The sequence below is a fragment of the Narcine bancroftii genome, chromosome 3 (assembly GCF_036971445.1).
Source record: "Narcine bancroftii isolate sNarBan1 chromosome 3, sNarBan1.hap1, whole genome shotgun sequence".
NCBI lineage: Eukaryota > Metazoa > Chordata > Chondrichthyes > Torpediniformes > Narcinidae > Narcine > Narcine bancroftii.
Genome location: NC_091471.1, coordinates 279,393,399 through 279,409,125, shown reverse-complemented (window position 1 = coordinate 279,409,125; position 15,727 = coordinate 279,393,399). Strand labels below are relative to the sequence as shown.

At 41.4% G+C, this 15,727-nt stretch overlaps 1 protein-coding gene and 1 long non-coding RNA gene across 11 annotated transcripts in view; one reads left to right on the top strand and one right to left on the bottom strand.

Annotated features, from left to right (window-relative positions):
* The window catches only part of LOC138758846 (uncharacterized), a 28,740-nt gene extending 22,402 nt beyond the window's left edge, over positions 1-6,338 (top strand). Inside the window, exons 2-3 of the long non-coding RNA XR_011354501.1 lie at positions 214-343; positions 6,270-6,338. This is a non-coding gene — a long non-coding RNA (uncharacterized lncRNA). The remainder of the gene's footprint in view (positions 1-213; positions 344-6,269) is intronic.
* Positions 1-15,727, bottom strand: part of mad1l1 (mitotic arrest deficient 1 like 1) — a 1,066,498-nt gene that overhangs the window by 923,197 nt on the left and 127,574 nt on the right. The window lies entirely within an intron of this gene.

Sequence of the window (15,727 nt, the reverse complement as noted above, 5' to 3'; positions counted from 1 at the left end):
AGGACGACAGTGTACAGGATGACCCTCGAATTTCCACCTAAAATGTTGGTTGAGTGATACATTTTCAAAAAGGCATCCCCCCCCCCAAAAAAAACTGGCACTTACTGCTGACCAGTGGATACTGTTAAAAGCAAATCACAATATTTTAATAAAAATTATTATTTAAAGGTTTAAATTTTATTTGAATATTGTAAAATAAACCACCATTTAAAGCCTATACAGAGCCGACAGCACTGGATCCCACGAAGGAGCGCTGAGACTTTGCAAATAACTAACGGGACATGCGCAAGATTACGTTGGAGCCGGCAAGAAGATGTAGCAGAGTTGCAACTTCATTGTCAAGGTAAGAATTTTAGACTCTTTGTATAGGACGACCCAAATTTAAGATAAAAATTTGAGGTTTAGCTGATCGTCCTATACAACAGCATATATGCTACTGTTGCGATCCGCACACTATGTGTCAAAGAGCCGCATGTGGTTCGTGAGCCACTGTTTGGCCACCCCTGGCCTATACTGTGCTGAGTGTTCTATGCAGTGGGGCTGTGGGAAAATAGACTATTAAATGGTGAGGCCAACTCGATGGGATGAATAGCCTATTTCTGCTCCTATCCTGATCTTATGGTCCTCGGTTTCCATGCATGCCCTACTTTGGTTTGCCCTTCCCAAGTGCAACACCTCACATTTATTGGCATTAAATTCCATCTGCCACTTTGCAGCTCATTTTTCAGATTCCTCTGCAAGCTTTGAAATCATTCTTCACTTCCATTCTGCCTCCAATCTTTGAGTCATCTGCAATCTTGCTGATCCAATTTACCACATTAGCATTCAGATTATTGATATAGATGACAAACAACAATGGACCCAGCAACAATCCTTGAGCCACATCTGTAGTCACAGGCCTCCAGTCGGAGAGGCAATCTTCAGCTACCTCTCTCTGACTTCTCCCATAAACCCAATGTCTAATCCAATTTACTACCTCATCATGAACTCTGAGTGACTGAATCTTCCTGACTACCCTCCCATGCAGGACCTCATTAAAGGCCTTACTAAAATTCATGTTGACTGCATCCATGGCCTTTCCTTCATCAACTTTCCTGATAATCGAGCTTTGGCTCAAAAAGTTGAACATTCTTTTTCTCCCATTGATGCTGCTTGACTCACCGAGTTCTGCCAGCAGAATGCATTTAGCTTCTGAGAAACTAACCTTTTTGTCAAAGATGATTGCAGCTGCGGATTACGGCATATTAGTAAATTAGGTTTTCAATTCACACAGCTATGCCAAACAGTTCAATCCATAAATTACCATTCTTAGAGTATTGAAGTTTTAATCCACTTGTGGGTCAGCAAAATCTTGTTTTATTCAATTCTGATATGTTTATTAGCTCAATCTTACTTGCACATCAATATGAATGAGTTCCCTTTAATTGCCACTTGCATTTATTTCCCTGATGAGACACCCACAATGGAGCAAGTGGTTTACATCCTGCTCATCTCGCTTCAAATTATCCAAGTAGCAGTCAGCTTTCATTGTCAAGTTATCCACAATACATGTTAAGAGATTCAGTACTTCATATTCATATCACCAGCTGCAATTCAAAATGTGCAATTAATTATTTTAAATAAAATAATTAAAACAAAAAATAATTTCTGTCATATATGTAGGTACTTTTTTTTTGCCAAAAACAAATCGGCACAACATCAGAAGCTGGAAAATTAAAATGGAGAAGAGAAAAACCTGCATTCATAAAGTGCCCTTTCAGATTTGCCTCATGACATAAGAACAAAGAATAATTAGGAGCCAGAAGAATGTTTTTACACAAAAGTGCAGGATCTATAGAAAGTAAAGGGTAACCAACATTTTGGGCCAGGCCTCTTCGGCTGAAGTCGGCCATCTGGCCTGTGAAGCTTGACAATGGTGATGGGCTCAGCTCCACTTACTTGCCTTTTTCCCATGACCCTTAATTCCCTTACTATGAAAAAATCTAACTGTGCCTTAAATATAGTTAATGAGGCAGCCTCTACTGGTTCCTTGGGCAGAAAATTCCTCTGCATCTTGAAGCTTTGTCACCTTGCACTCATCTCACCAACCAGTAAACGCAACTTTTCGACCTCCATCTTCAACACAGTTTCAACTCCTATGGCAATTCACTCACCAAGATTAAAGAGAAACATCCATTTATCCTTCCTGTCACATCAAGTGTCTCACAATGAATGAGGTACGATTAAAGCAAAAACAAAGGGGAGAAAGATGGTGCAATATAAGATCATCAACCAATTTGTACATTGCAAACTTGCAATACAATGATAACTGGCTACAAATATAAAGAACCATGCAGAATCCAAAGACGTAGGTAGTACAAAAAAGATAGCTACGCTAAAGTATATTCAGTAACTGCTGACCAATATAAAAAGCAGAGGTAATAATCTCTGGATTACATCCTCAGTACATGTCTTCTTTTGGCTATCCATCCCATAAGATGATGGTTCCTTTCAGTCAGTTTGTGGGGTTTGATATGAGGATACCCCACTCCTCAGAAAGGAACAGCATGTGTGTGAATGGATTTTAGGTAAGTAGGGGGTTGCATAGGTCCAGACCCACCCTCTCGACATCCCCTCCCGGATCCAGCAGCATGATGAGCTCCAAGACGACTGGGGGAATTCTGTTGCAGTGAATTGCCAGACCAAGTTCGATGCAAGGGATGCCCTTTCTATGTTTGCTAGATAGCTGTTGACCCTCCGAGAGGGTTCGTCCACACTTTGACAAATATTGTTTTTCATTCTGCAGGGTGTTTAGGCACCCTCCGCACCAGGCAAGCCTGGTGGGGGAACCAGTTTAGTCACCAACCATCCAACCATGTGACAAGTAGTACTGGGTTACATGATACCAGTAGCACTCAGACGAGTGAACCGGCTACATGTAAACCAGCATGTACGTGCAAACCAGCATTGGATAAATAAGATTGTAGAATTGGTAGCACGGCTCAAAAGGTGCTGAGGAAGAAATGGGTTTCAATTCACAAGGCAAAGATACTGGGAGGAGGTTCTATTCCATTAAGATAAGCTTTACTTGAATCAAGCTAGAAACCAAATAACCAGCTGTAAAAAAGGCTTCAAACTGAATGTTCAGGATGGAGTGGTGGGAGTGAGATCTTGGTAATGAGAAATATATTAAGTTAAAGAGGAATGACATTACAAGTGCAGAATAGCAAAGTTTAATGCTCTCCAGAACCTGTCCCAAAGAGACATTGTATAAAAACACAAGCCTCCCTCTGCAACTGGATCCTTAACTTGCTCATTGGAAGACCACAGTCAGTGTGAATTGGTAACAACATCTTCTCCTCACTGACAATCAACACAGGTGCACCTCAAAGATGTGTGCTTAGCCCAATGCTCTACTCTCTCAACATACATGACTGTGTTTGACTTGGCACAATTCAAGTGCTATCTTCAAATTTGCGAATGATGGTTGCCGGCAGATTCACAGACAGCAATGAGGAAGTCTACAGGAGTGTGATAGATCAGTGAGTTGAGTGGGGTCATGCATTCAATATTAGCAAAACTAAGGAACTGATTGTGGGCTTCAGGAAGGGGAAACCAGGAAAACACAAACCAGTCCTCATCGAGGGGGTCAGCAATGGAGAGGGTAAAGAACTTCAAACTCCTGGGTTTCAATATTTCGTAAAGATCTATCCTGGGGCCATACCATCAATGCAATCATGAAGAAGACTCGCCAACGGCTAGATTTTGTAAGGAGTTTGTATGTCACCAAAGATTCTTGCAAATTTCTACAGATGTACTGTGGAGAGCATTCTGACTGGACTCATCAGTATCTGGTGCTAATGAATTGGACAAAAAAAAAGGCAGGTTATAAACTCGGCCAGTGCTATCATGGGCATTAGTCTTCACACTATGAAGGACATCTTTGAGAGGCAGTGTCTTAAGGACCCTCACCATCCAATGCATGCCATTTTCTCACTGCTACCATCAGGAAGGAGGTACAGGAGCCTGAAGACACACTCCCAATATTACAAAAAAACAGCTTCTTCCCCTCTGGCATCAGATTTCTGAATAGACAATGAACCTAGACACACTACTTACCTTTATGCACTAATTATTGATTTTTAAATTGTATTAACAGAACTATAATTTATCGCACTGCAAAACAGCAAATTTTGTTACACATTCAAGACAATAAACCTGATTCTGATTTTAATTTCAATTTTACCCAAATTTCAGCCTACAATAATGGTAATTATATTTCAGAGATTTAAGCTATTTTTCAAATTAATCAATCAAACTGACATCATTACCTATAAAGCAACATTAGCCTCTTTCACACTGGCACCTTATCCTAGTAATTATCAGTCAATAAACTGGTTAAAGAGCCAGTGTGAACACTTGTGAATCAGCATGCAGGTGTCAAATCACCCTGGGGATGGATTGCCAAGGTAGGGTGTATCATCCCCAGAGTCATCTGATGCCTATGTGCCGATTCGCCCAGTGCGAAAGGGATAATGACCATCCAGGGACAAAGTAGTGACGTGTTGATGATGTTTTAGCGCAAATGCAGGAACATGAAGGAAACAAAATTAAAAAGGTATAAACTTTTTATCCAATTTACTAAATCCTGATCAATGTATTATGATCTTGTATTTAAACAAAATTAATCATGCCTAATTATAACATAATTCAGATTCAGGAATTATTATCATGAGCAAGTCATGAAATCCGGTGTTTAGTGGAAGCATCATAATGCAAACCTACATATTATAACCATCTTGTGATATTACTATAAATAAAATAAATATAGCAGTGCACGATTGTGGTTCATTGATTATTCAGGAATCAGATGGGAGCAGGGAAGAAGCTGTCCTTGGGCCATTGAGTGATTGTCTTTAGGCTCCTGTATCCTTTTCCCCAATGGTAGCAAAGTGAAGAGGGCATGGCCTGGGTGGTGAGCATTTTGGAGGATAGAGGGCTTTTTTAAGACACCATCTCATGTAGATGTCATTGATGGAGTGAGGTCTGGTGCCTGTGATGTCTCAGGCCGAGTTAACAACCCTCTGGAGTTTATTCTTGTCCTGAGAGTTGGCGCCTCCATACCAGGCAGTGATGCCACCAGCCAGATACACCTGGAGAAGTTTTCAAGAGTTTTCAGTGACATACCGAATATCCTCAGATACTTCACAAAGTATAGCCGCTGGTGAGCCTTCTTTGTGATTGCATCAACATGGAGGCTCCAGGGCAGATCCTTGGAGATGTTGACACCTAGGAATTTTAAGTTCTTGGCCCTCTCCACTACTGAGCCCTCAATGAGGACTGGGTCGAGTTCCCCTGACTTCCTCCTGAAGTCCACAATCATCTCCTTGGTTTTGCTGAGTACAAGATTGCTGTCATTACACCATTCAACGAGCTGATCTATCTCCCTCCTGTATGCTTCCTCATTGCCATTTGTGATTCTGCCAATAACTGTGGTGTCATCCGCAAACTTGTAGATGGCACTGGAATTGTGTCTGGCCACACAGTCAAGGGTGTATAACGAATAGAGCAGTGGGCTAAGCACACATCCTTGGGTTGTGCCTGTGTTGATATTCAGAGATGAGGAGACACTGTGTCCAATTTGTACTGACTGTGGACTTCTGATGAGGAAGTCAAGGATCCAGTTGCAGAGGGGGATACAGAGGCCTAGAGTTTGGAGCTTCTTGATCAGTTCTGAAGGAATATTGGTATTGAAGGCCAAGCTGTAGTCGATGAAGAGCAGCCGTGTGCATGAATTGCTGTTTTTGAGGGGATCCAGGATTGAGTAGAGAGCCAGCAATATTGCATCTGCTGTGGAGCAATTGTGACACAGCATGAGCCCTTCGGCACCTGTTGTTGTACCGACCTAAATAAATCTTTATAAATGTATAAAGGACTGTAGGAAAGTGGTAGCAGCAATAAAACACATAAGCGCACAATTTATAAAGACTGTGGAAAAGTTGCACAGAGAGAGAGAGAGAGCACGATGGCAGACCTGCCCTCCCAGAATTCCGTGCGGCAGAGAAAGGGCTGTAGGCACAGAGCACTCATGGAGGGGCTTCTCTGCCGCACGGAATTCTGGGTGGGCAAGTCTGCCATCACTCAACGCATCACTCAGTAGTCACCGGTGGAGGATAGGCGCCCCTTTCCCCAGGGATGTCTAGTAGTGAGTGTGAAAGGACATATAGAACCGGTTAACAGTCGTCCAATGTGAACAACAAAAATGGCTTATTTAACCGTTTCATTTACAGGTTAGCCAGTGTGAAAAGGGCCTAACGATACAAAAGCTTTGTGAAGAAGAGATTGGAGTTAATATTCACAGTAACTATTCAATGAATTCCTGGTGAATATCCTATTAAACGTTTAATACGGATCCATTTATAGATGCATTCATTGTCAGGCTGAGCAGACAACTGTCTTGGCTCAAAGGTAAATTCCAAGTCTGGAAACATTTTCCTCATTCTCTTTTCTCTTGCCCAGCTGCAGAAACATAAATATTAATTTCAGGAGGAAGAAAATAACAGAAAATTGTCACTGAGCTGCCAACTGTACAGCCACACAAAGCAAAAGACATAGGATATGATGTCCACCTGTAATATACGAGTCAGTTCTCAACCAGATTGTGTGTTCTTCACTGTTCAAGCAGTAGGACCAAAGTATGAGGAAGCTGTTAACATTCTTATCATGATTACATCAAATTTCATGCCCCAACTCTTGCTAATATGTACCAAAGTTAGAACAATGCCTTTACAGCGGCAGCAATCGGGACCAGGGTTTGAATCCTGCGCTGTCTATAAGGAGTTTGTACGTTCTCCCCATGTCTGGTTTTCCCCAGGGGTTCTGGTTTCCTTCCACCATTCAAACCATACAGGGTATGGGTTAATTGGGTGTAAATTGGGCAGCATGGGCTCGAGAGCAGAAATGGCCTGTTAGCATGCTGTATGTCTAAATTTAAATTTTAAAATTGAAATTTAAATAAATGTAAAATTACCCTTCATCAGATCATTAATTCTAAAAGAGAATTTTCAGTCAGAGTGCAATTATTTACGGGCTAGGTCTTTACTGTTGAAATTGTTCCCAACAAATTGAATCACTTACTCTAAGGGTTTCTGTATCACAATTGATTGAGATATGCTAGGATGCTTAATGGAAAGACCTATTTGCCAGGAGGATCTTGAAAGTGACATTACAATTGTTGAGGTGGATCTTGACTGCATTTTTTTATATATATATTCTAAAATTAGATACCTTGCATGGTGATTTCACATCAATTTACAGAGATTACACATGAGGCAAGATGAACCTACCTCTCTCAAAAACACATGCATCTGTTCTCAAATGCAGGTGGCCCTAGCAAAGATAACACTTCTTGCTCACTCCATGACCGCTGGCCACTTCACAGGGTAGTTAATAATTAACTATATTGCTGTCACTTTGGAAACCAATGGTCCAAACATGGAACAATGGCAGAATTTATTTTTATAATAGACATGGATGAACCAGGTGGTTTTTCACAACAAATTAATAGTATGACTGATTGCAAGTATTCATTATATATAGTCTTAATTCACTGAATTCAATTCCCCATGCCACCATGATGAAATTCTATTTCAGATTTAGTCTAGTCCTCTGGTCTCCTAGAGCAGTAATCTTATCAGAATACATCTGTCATGATAATGAATATGTATGAGATGTACCGGAAGTCACGTGGTATGAGAGAGAGATAAGAACACAAGCAGGAGAACAAAGGAAACCGGAGAATAAAGCCACTGGGAGAAGCTTACCTGATAAAAGTTGTGTTTAATGTTTTATTAACTTCACATTTCGGGCCACAAATGTGACATTGACGACGAGGATGAAAGAAGCTTGAAGAAAATAAAGACGAAACAAGATTACAGAGGATTACAGACAACTTCAAGGTGATAAGAATTTTCTCTTTGTCTCAGTACTTTTGGGGCTGGAATATTTCCTCATGGATGGGGCAGACGGTGACTTTCTAACACATAGTGGAATTGCTCATTTTGACCCGACTGGTGATGCAAGCACTGTAAGTGTGAAGTGGAAGGCATGGCTGGAAGAATTTGAATCCTATGCCGACAGTCGTGGCCTATTTCTAGATACCGGTACAGTTGAACAAAAAGTGCAGAGGAGGGTGTTACTTCTTTTCACTGCAGGACCCTCAGTTCGGGAAACATTTAAGACACTTTTGAATACTATGCACACTATGTAGTGACACCGAATGCTACATTTCAACGCCATTTGTTTCGGAGAACGAGACAAGAAGATGGCCAGACAATTGCTCAGTACGTGACGAGACTACGCCAGCTAGCTGTTGGATGCAATTACATGCCAGCTGATTTGGACAACCAATTACTGGATCAAGTCGTACAGCACTGCAGATCACATAAACTCAGAAGACGTCTACTGGAAAGAGGGAGTGAGTTGGAACTCACTGATGCTTTAACCATTGCTGCTGCATTAGAAGCTGTTGAAGGGCAATTTCATACCATGACCCTGAAAGACAACTCAAGCCAGCAAATTATGAGGCTCTCACATCGCCATAACCAGCCAAGATATACGTCGACACATGACGTGGAGTGTTATCGATGTGGAAACCGAGGTCACTTTGGAAAAGACCCATATTGCCCGGCCAAAGGCAAAGTTTGCAGAAAGTGTGGAGGTAAGGACCACTTTGCAAAGAAGTGCAAAAGCAAGTACAATGCAGACCAGAAGAGGAAGAGTACAACTTCCAAAGGCAAAGCCTGGGGGAAAGGAAGGTATCCTGGAAAGAAAGATACCATTCGCCAGATAGACGGTGACGATGATGATACCCAGGAGGAACAGAGTTGTTACCAATTTACGTTGAATGAAGTACATCATGAGAAGGTCCCAGTGATCATTGGTGGAGTGACAGTTCAGGTCATTGTAGACTCAGGCAGTGACAGTAATGTGATTGATCGACATTTATGGGAGAAGTTGAAAAGGAAAAAGATCATCTGTACCTCAAAGAAGTGTTCCAAGAAACTGTATCCATACACAGCAACCAAGCCATTGCAGACCATTGGATGTTTTACTACAACTGTTGAAGCTGGAGATAAGTACACCGAAGCAGAGTTTATGGTCATAGAAGAGAGGGGAGAACCATTGTTGAGTAGAAGCACAGCGCAAGACCTGGCAATACTTCATATTGGAGCTTGTGTCAATTCAATTCAGTCATACGAGGATATGAAGCAAGAATTCCCCGCAGTCTTCCAAGGAGTAGGAAAGCTGAAAGGTCGACAATTGAAGCTAGCGGTAGATGAAACGGTCAAACCCAAGGCACAACCAATGCGCCGAACTCCGTTTGGACTTCGTGGGAAAGTCGAAGCCAAAATTAAAGAATTGATCGAACAAGACATTATTGAACCGGTGGAACATTCGACACAATGGGTCAGTCCCGTAGTGATTGTGCCCAAACCAAAGGGTGACATAAGACTATGTGTTGACATGAGAAAGGCCAATGAAGCTATAATTAGAGAACGACACCCTATACCAACAGTGGAAGAAATACTTCAAGAACTAACTACCAGCAAGGTATTCTCAAAAATTGATCTGAAATGGGGCTATCATCAATTAGAGCTGGATCCAGGTTCCCGAGATGTGACAACATCTGTGACTCACTGTGGATTGTATCGTTACAAGAGATTATCATTTGGAATTAATGCAGCTTCTGAGATCTACCAGTATGAAATCCATCGAGTGATTCAAGGCATTCCTGGAGTTGCCAATATTTCTGACGACATCATAGTCCATGCACCAATGAAGGAAGAGCATGACAACGGTTGAGGCGTGTACTATCTAGACTACAGGAGGAAAGCCTTACCATGAATGGAAACAAGTGCCAGTTCGGTGTGTCAGAAATGGACTTCATGGGACACAGACTTACACAGGAAGGACTAAACCCTGCAGAGGCCAAGGTGAAAGCTATTGCAGAGGCACGTGCACCTCAGAATGCAACAGAGGTGAGGAGTTTCCTGGGATTGGTCAATTTTTGTGCAAAGTTCATTCCTAATTTCGCTACAGTGGCAGAACCACTAAGGAAACTGACCAGGAAAGGTGTACCATTTCATTTTGGATCTGAGCAGAAGAAAGCGTTCACAGCGCTGAAGCAAAGCCTGACAGATGCAAAAACTCTTGGATATTATGATCCGGCGGCATCAACCAAAGTCATAGCGGATGCCAGCCCGGTTGGTTTAGGAGCAGTGTTGGTCCAGATGCATGATGGAGGACCAAGAATCATTGCCTATGCCAGCAGATCGTTATCAAATGTGGAAAGAAGATACTCTCAGACAGAGAAAGAAGCACTCGGACTTGTATGGGCCTGTGAGAGGTTCCATGCATATTTATACGGCATTGAATTTGAACTCATCACAGATCATAAGCCATTAGAGGTGATCTATGCACCTAGATCCAAACCATGTGCCAGAATAGAGAGATGGGTACTCAGACTACAACCCTACAAATATAAAGTAATCCACATTGCAGGGAAAGCAAACATTGCAGATCCGCTGTCCAGATTGGTGAAGGATGGAGGTCCACAATCCAAGTCAGAATTGGGAACAGAAACAGAGAGCTTTGTACGCTTCGTAGCTATTCAGTCGACACCGAATGCTGTGACTACGAAGGAAGTCGAGAGAGAATCCGAACGTGATTCAGAACTCATGAAAGTAAGAGAATGCATACAGAGTGGACAATGGGACAAGTGTACTCACAAGGCTTACATTCCCATTAGAGACGAACTTTGTTGCATCGGACAGTGTGTATTGAGAGGTTGCAGATTGGTGATTCCACAAAGATTGAGACCGAAGATCGTATCCTTAGCGCATGAAGGACACCTAGGTATTGTTGGTACCAAGCAAAACCTCAGGACCAAGGTATGGTGGCCAAGTTGTGATAAAGACGCTGAGAAATTTGTTAAAACTTGTCACGGATGTCAAATCACAAGTAGGAGTAATCCGCCAGAACTGATCCGGAGTACGCAACTTCCGACAGGACCATGGATCGACGTAGCTGTTGATTTTCTTGGACCTTTACCGACGGGTGAATCAATTATGGTAGTGATAGATTACTACAGTAGATACTATGAGTACGTGGTGTTGAAGTCCACAACCACTGAAAAAACAATACAAGCATTAGCAGAGATATTCGCAAGATATGGATTAACTGTTACATTATACTCTGACAATGGTCCACAATTCATTTCAGAGACATTTGCGGAATACATGAGGACCACAGGTATCCACCATCATAAAGTAACTCCGAAATGGCCGCAAGCCAATGGAGAAGTAGAGAGACAAAATCAGTCCATTGAAAAACGATTGAGGATTGCACATGCAGAAGGACAAAATTGGCGAGAAGCATTGCTATCTTATGTGGCTGTCTATCGAGCAACGCCTCATGCAACCACTGGAAAAAGTCCTGCAGAAGCATTTTTGGGAGAAAAATCCACACAAAACTGCCAGAAATAAAGGAAATCCGAGACGACCAGGAGATGAGGGACCACGATGCTGAAAAGAAAGGTGCAGCAAAGCTGTACACAGATTCGAAACGTGGAGCCAAGAATTCAGACATCATGCCAGAAGATAATGTTCTAGTGAGGCATGAAACTGGTGGTAAGCTAGACACACCTTATTACCATCAACCCTATACTGTCGTATCCAGAAGTGGCAGTATGGTGACAGTCAAGTCTCCGACTGGAGTCCTGTATAAGAGAAATGTCTCAGGTGTAAAAAGGTACTAGTCCAGAGATACATCGAGCGAAGAGGTTGAAAGGCCAATACGAGATGCTGAAACTGAGAGACCTGATGATGTTCCAGAGGCAGTTACCAGCACTCCTGATGAAGTGACTAGAGCGCCAGAAACACCCGAAGGGATGGCGAGCAGTATTTCCGACGCCAAGAGTGAACAACCGAGAAGCGACGACAATATCGCAGGCAGGCCGAAACGAAACCGGAAAGTGCCCAAACGATACGAAGACTTTGTGCCATAGTTTTAATAAGAACTTTGGGACAGTATTTAATAGAGTCTTATTTAATCAAAAAAATTCAAAATGTTCCAAATAGCAGTTTTTAAAATATCCATTGTACAAAACCACCATCACTCCCTCATTCCTCATTAGTCAATCAACTATATTTAAAAATTCACTGCAGTATTCAGTAAATCACTGTTCTTATCTTTACGTGTAATTATGTTAAACAACCCATTTCAAAATTTAATTTCAATTTGCAGAATTAATCTGATGCCAAGAGCACAAATGTGAAAATACAACAGGGAAAGAATGTTTTTTTAATAAATCTCTGATGTAAAAAATAATTTCCCTCCAACTGTAACTTGCTCCAGCTGCACTGATTTACTTTGCACTCTATCACTGAAGTTGCAAATTAGAAATTAGGAAGTAAAAATAAATTACAGAGTGCTGCTCAAACAAAGAAACAGCTGGATTCCTTAAAGTGGTGTAGGTGCCAAGAAATTACTATAAAAGAGGCTGATTTCTCCACCATAGATTGAGAATTACCAAACTAAATGACTGTGCAACTACATTTCCACTGAATCAAAAAATTCACTCTTGTAAATTACAAATGTGTGTTTGGTTCAGATAACACTTCTTGTTCTGTATAAAACAATTTTCCATGCTTTCAAGAACCTCTGATTAAATAGACTGCCTTTTATTAAACAACTGGGCTATGCTTCCATTTTCTGAAAGCCAAAAAGTTCAAAATCTTAAATCTGCACATGAAATATGTCCCAAGTGATGATCCTTTTTTAATTAATTATTCAACCCTTACGCCTGAAAAGCAACTAGTAGATTGATAACATCCAAACTATCAAACAAAGAAACCTAACACATTGCTGTCACAAAAAAAATTCATTGGTTAAAGAAAGGCCGGGTATAACCAAGTAATGAATTTAGCCATCCAACTTCTCTCATGCTAGTGTGCTGTAACAGTAAGGACAAGAAAAAGAAATATCACTTCCCTTTTAATGTATACATTTTCCAGTGTATATTTACATGAAAAGTGCGAATTGAGTACTTTTCCTCAACAAAAAAGCAAACTCAGTGGATTAGGCACGATCTGTGGAGTCAGAAACATGGCTGGCGCTTGGGCTCAAACCCTGCATCAGGACTGAGAGGTTGAAGTGGAGATGGTCTGCACAAAAAAGATGAAAGGGAGAACACAGAGGAATACAATCACTTAAAGGTTATTCAATTTTTAAAAATAAATAAAGCATTGATTTTCATTTTTGGAGGGATGGGTTTTATAACTTGCATAAAATACTAGTAAGAATTTGTATTGTACAATGAGACAGAATTCATATTGTAGAAAGAAACCGAAGTGATATATTGCCTCTAGAAGAAAAATTTGAACATGGTGATGTTCAATTCTCCACAATACTTGAAGATGCAGGAAGAACTTAACAGCAAATACTTCAATTTATAGAAAAGCTCCAAATAGGGCCTCATAAATATTAAATGGTCACCAAAAATGGGAACAAAACATAGGTAAGCAATTTGGAGCTCAGTGACTACAACATCTAATGTTTATTGCTGGCTGCAGGTTGATGTATTGGTGACAATATTTTTGTCCCAGCAATTTGGAAGGTAACAGTAATAATTAAAAAGGGAAAATTTTTGTCTGATAAAACTAATTAGGTGATTTGAGGATGTAAAGACAGAGCAAGGAGAGAAAATTACAATGGGAAGTGATCCGGATTTGAAACGATGAGTGGAATAGGTCAAATAAATGGGTAAATATTTGGGAGATCAGTGGGGTAGTGGGATGCTGTGACATAATCATATGATTAAAGGATTGGTTAAAAAGGTCTAAACAGGTTGTCTTGACTATTCTACCTTTTGCTGATGTCAACTTTTTATGTCTTAGATGAAAGTTGAGATCAAATTTCAGATTTATTGTCAGAGTACATACATGACATCACATAAAATCCTGAGATTCATTTTTCCTGCGGGTGTGGCAAAATTTCCACTTCCTGGTAGTGCAAAAAAAAAATGCCAAATGGACATGCGTAAACATATAAAGAAATGTAAACAAACTGTGCAATACAGAGAGGACATAAAATCAATAAAGTGCAAGAGTTCCCTGATTAGTTTGTTGTTGAGGAGTCTAATGGTGGAGGGGGAGCAGCTGTTCCTGAACCTGGAGGTGTGAGTCATGTGGCACCTATACCTCTTTCCAAATGATAGCAGCAAGAACAGAGCACATGCTGAGTGATGCAGATCCTCGATTATGGCTGCTGTTCTCCAACAGCAGTATTCCCTGTTGATATTCTCAATGGTGGGGATGGTTTTGCCTATGATGTCCAAGATGTGTACACTATCTTTTGCAAGGCATTGGTGTCACCATACCATGATGCAGCTGGTCAGCACAATTTCCACCACATGACTGTAGAAATTGTTCAGGGTTCCAGGTGTCATACCAAACATCAAGAAACTCCTGAGGAATTAAAGGTCTGACGTGCTTTCATGATGCCATTAGTGTGCTTGGACCAGGAAAGATCCTCTGAGAAAGTGCCTCCCAAGAACTTAAATTGTTCACCCTCTCCACCTCTGAACCCCCAATGATTACTGATTTTCCATTCCTTAAGTCAACAATCAGCTACTTGGCTTTGGTGACATTGAGGGCGAGGTTGTTATTAAAGTACCATTCAGCTACGTTTTCAATCTCCCTCCTGTATGCTGGCTCATTGCCCCTTTTTATACAATCCACTTCTGTGATATCACCAGCGAACGTGGAGATGGTGTTGTTGACGTACTGAGCTACAGTCATAGGTGTAAAGCGAGTAGATCAGGGGGCTAAGAATGCACCCCTGTGATGCCCGGTACTGATGGAGATTGTGGAGATGTTCTTTCCCATCTTCACTGATTGTGGTCTGGAGGTGAAGCAATCAAAGATCCAATTATAGTGGGGTGTTGAGTCCCAGGTCTTGGAGTTTGTTGATCAATTTTGAAGGGATGATAGTGTTAAATTACTGAACTATAGTCGATAAAAAGCATCCTGATGAATGCATCTTTGCCGCCAGGTATTCCTGGGCTTTGCGTAGAGCCAGTGAGATGGCATCTGACATACACCTCTTGCTATGATAGGTGAATTGGAACAGATTCATGAGGCCGCTCAGACAGGAGCCAATATACCAGTGTGACAGAGGTGGCTTGGGAGAAATTGTTAGAGCAGATTGCACACACGCACATTTTAAAACACAGAATATTTGCAGAATCCTTTTTGCAGGAGGCAACAAAGTATTGACAGCAGCTTGCCTGGGAGAGCATGTGATCTTTGCAAGCAGAGGAGAAGAGTTTTGCTCTCAGAGAGGGAGGGTGTGAAAACAGAGAGAGAGGAGTCAGTTCAAGAAGGACAAGCTGGCAAACTTTGGAAGGCTACCTGGTCAAAGGAGAAAACTGGCGGTGTGAAAGGTGACCTGAAAGAAAGAGGATCATCTGGAGAACCCTGAAGGGGGTAAGTTTTGTCAGCAAGACTGATTGTGAAGGAATCAGTTGTGGATGTCCTGGAAAAGGGATCTCTCTCTGAAAACTAGCAAGAACCCTCCTGAATGGTAACCATTTGCCTGTTAACCACCAAAGACTGGTGAACTTTGTTAATGCTAACTTCTGTGCACAGTACAAGAATTGCCTGCAACCAGTGAGATTGAACTGTGA